Below are 4,291 nucleotides of genomic sequence, written 5' to 3' on the forward strand. Positions count from 1 at the left end.
ACCCAAAAAAGTTCAGGGTAAGGGAGAGAATACTTTATCCAAAATGTATACTTTAAAGATGAAGATGAGCAAGGTATAAGCAGATCCAACAAAAGTTTTTTGAACAAAATTGGCTTTCAATTCCAGTAGCAAAAAATGCTTTAATTATTGTCTCAGCATAACTGGCTATCCTTCCATTAGAAAACAAAAGTAGACCTTCTTCATAACATATTAAAATAAATTTCAGGTTAAGTAAATATTTAAATGTAAAAGATAAAAACAATAAAAATATTTAAAGGAACTTTAAAAAAACTTACTTGTATAATCTTGGAATGGATGAGATACTCTTATGTAGGGCAGGAAACACTACATAATTGAGTCCTAGCCTAAAGGATTTCACAATCTAGTGCCATAATAACATAAATATGTTTTAGATTTGGCTATCATCAACCTGTTGGTGGTAACTGAAGCTATGATGATTGTCAAATCAACCAAGGAGAAAATATACTCATAGAGTGAGTAGACATAATTAGATTTATTTTTTAGAGTTGGAGATTAATTATGTTATTTTTGAGATACAAATAAGAACTATGAGGGCCCAGAGGACAATTCCTGGTTCACAGAAGGAAAGTTATTGACCTATATTTTAAAGAATAAATAGGAGTCTTGGCAATTTGTAGAAAGGCATAGACTTATTAAACAGCTTGATATTTCAATACTAGTGAGAAATTCAATGATTAAAGTATAGATTGAATGACAGTAGTGGTTGAAAAAGGACCAATTTGTGAAAGAGCTTATATGAAAAGCTACGAGGATTTTCTTTTTTAGTTTTTTTGGTTAAAGTATAGTTGACATACAATATTATATTAGTTTCAAGTGTACAACACAGAGATTCTACATTTACGTACCTTATGATATGACCGCTACAATAAATCTAGTACTCATCTGTCAATATACATACTTATTATAATATTATTTATATTTCTTATGCATTATATCCCCATGACTTATATATTTTATAACTGGAACTTTGTAACTCTTATTCCCTTTCATATTTTTCTCTAATCCCCTTCCCCTTCTGGCAATCATCAGTTTATTTTCTGTATCTATGGATCTGTTTCTGTTTCTGCTTTGTTTCGTTTTAACTCAACCTTAAGATAAGGCCTTAAACGGAAGAAAGACATAATTGGATTTATTTTTTAAAAGGTAATTTTGTGAGGAATGAATGAACAAAAGAAGGTGGTAAATCATGAGGTTAAGAGAAATAGCCCAAATGGGAAAAGATTAACACAAGATAACATAAGAACATAAAAGTGCTGTAAGAATGGTCAGTTTTAGAGTAGATATAGACTGGATATAGGAACTTATGAAAAAACAGAAGCTGGCAAGAAGCTCAAATTTTCTAGAGTAGGAAACTGGAGGGCTAACAGTGCCTCTGACTAGAATAAGAAATAGAAAGGATGCAATAAGTATTGATGAGAAGGTAATTAGTTCAATCTTAGACAGGTTAATGAGAAATGTCTAACTGGATATGTTCAGTATTAGTTGAAATTATGGATCTGAATGTGAGAGCTGAGTTTTAGATTTGGCTATCATCAACCTGTTGGTGGTAACTGAAGCTATGATGATTGTCAAATCAACCAAGGAGAAAATATACTCATAGAGTGAGTAGACATAATTAGATTTATTTTTTAGAGTTGGAGATTAATTATGTTATTTTTGAGATACAAATAAGAACTATGAGGGCCCAGAGGACAATTCCTGGTTCACAGAAGGAAAGTTATTGACCTATATTTTAAAGAATAAATAGGAGTCTTGGCAATTTGTAGAAAGGCATAGACTTATTAAACAGCTTGATATTTCAATACTAGTGAGAAATTCAATGATTAAAGTATAGATTGAATGACAGTAGTGGTTGAAAAAGGACCAATTTGTGAAAGAGCTTATATGAAAAGCTACGAGGATTTTCTTTTTTAGTTTTTTTGGTTAAAGTATAGTTGACATACAATATTATATTAGTTTCAAGTGTACAACACAGAGATTCTACATTTACGTACCTTATGATATGACCGCTACAATAAATCTAGTACTCATCTGTCAATATACATACTTATTATAATATTATTTATATTTCTTATGCATTATATCCCCATGACTTATATATTTTATAACTGGAACTTTGTAACTCTTATTCCCTTTCATATTTTTCTCTAATCCCCTTCCCCTTCTGGCAATCATCAGTTTATTTTCTGTATCTATGGATCTGTTTCTGTTTCTGCTTTGTTTCGTTTTAACTCAACCTTAAGATAAGGCCTTAAACGGAAGAAAGACATAATTGGATTTATTTTTTAAAAGGTAATTTTGTGAGGAATGAATGAACAAAAGAAGGTGGTAAATCATGAGGTTAAGAGAAATAGCCCAAATGGGAAAAGATTAACACAAGATAACATAAGAACATAAAAGTGCTGTAAGAATGGTCAGTTTTAGAGTAGATATAGACTGGATATAGGAACTTATGAAAAAACAGAAGCTGGCAAGAAGCTCAAATTTTCTAGAGTAGGAAACTGGAGGGCTAACAGTGCCTCTGACTAGAATAAGAAATAGAAAGGATGCAATAGGTATTGATGAGAAGGTAATTAGTTCAATCTCAGACAGATTAATGAGAAATGTCTAACTGGATATGTTCAGTATTAGTTGAAATTATGGATCTGAATGTGAGAGCTGAGTTTTAGATTTGGCTATCATCAACCTGTTGGTGGTAACTGAAGCTATGATGATTGTCAAATCAACCAAGGAGAAAATATACTCATAGAGTGAGTAGACATAATTAGATTTATTTTTAAAAGATAACTTTGTGGATAGTGAATGAACGAAAAAATGGTGGTGAAGCAAGAGGTGAAGAGAGGTTAGGTATCTGGCTAAGACTCCTAGTTGCCTGCCTCAACTTCTATTCTCCCTCTCCTCCTTAGCCACAGAATCCTAACTTTAATTAGAATAGCCTTGTATCTAAGCTAACTGTCAGGTGTCTCAGCCTCTCCTGCAGCCAGGTATGTCTATATGACTAAGCTGTGGCTCATGAGATATAATCAGAAGTGCTGTATGGAACATCTAGGAAAGTTCCTTAAAAGAGAGAAGGTATTCATTTTCCCTTCTGTCTTTCCTATAGGACATGATGTTTGAACCATGAAGTAAACTTGAGGATGGAAGCCATTTATTAGAATAATGGCTTCCCGAAGACGATATGGAGACATATTCCTGTAGATTTTTCTGTGAACGAGAAATAAGTTTCTGTTTTAAGCCACATGGGTCAAACTTAATCCTAACTGATGAAAATAAATGCTAATATTATTGTAATGAGAAACTTTTACATTTAAGGAGTGGCCTAAGAAAGAATTGCCAGTTAGAAAGTGAGAAAAGTGCAACAGATGGGCATAGTATACCAGAAACAAGAGAAAATACAGATCGAAGAGGAAAGATGGGAACAATAGTAGTAGGTGTTTAAAAGAAAGCAAGCAGGAAGAGGCTTGAGTGTAGGACATTAAATTTAGAATTACAAAGTTCTCAGTGGCTTTAAGGAGAGCAGTTTCAAGAGAGTGGTAACCAGGTGAAAACAAAATGGAAGTGGGCTTCCACGTGAAGGAGAGTCAGAGAAGCCGAATTAATACTTAATTTCAGGAATAAGGGAAATAGAGCAAAAAGTTAAAGATAAGGTAAAATGGAAAAGAGATCTGTGCTGTCATTTCTCACAACCAAACTGTATTTCATGATTCTACTAATACTGGCTATTGTTTATTAAAATAAAAGAAGTTACTTATTCTTTGCTAATAAACTCAAAGCCTTCAAAATAAGTGAGAAATTAATAACCATTCACATGCAGAGTCACTTTCATTTTGGGACCCGATTCTGTCCCTAATAGTGTGATATTCTGGAATATAAAATTCTTCCTACCCCCGACTCAAGCTCTGTGGAGGCATACGGGCGATTGTCAACGGGATGGGCATAGAGATAACACGGAACTCGGATTTCTGAAATAAATAAAACTTCTTTTGACTTTGAAGAAGTCTTTATTCAAGTATCTGAAGATTTGGAGCTGTATCACTTATTCGTAGCAAGGATTTTTAATTGCACATAAGGAAATGCGAGAATACTGGGGCTTCATATGTGACTCTTCTGCAAGCTCTCGTTCTCGCTTTCCTTCTGCTCCTCCGGCTCTGGTTCATAGCTCTAGCCTCCTTCCTTCCTTTCTTGGTTTCTCCCTCCTTCCCTCTTTCCTTCCCCCCTTTTTTTTTGTCTTCCAAGGAGAAAAGGTGCT

The sequence above is a fragment of the Pteropus vampyrus genome, unplaced genomic scaffold (genome assembly GCF_000151845.1).
Source record: "Pteropus vampyrus isolate Shadow unplaced genomic scaffold, Pvam_2.0 Scaffold53, whole genome shotgun sequence".
Taxonomy (NCBI): domain Eukaryota; kingdom Metazoa; phylum Chordata; class Mammalia; order Chiroptera; family Pteropodidae; genus Pteropus; species Pteropus vampyrus.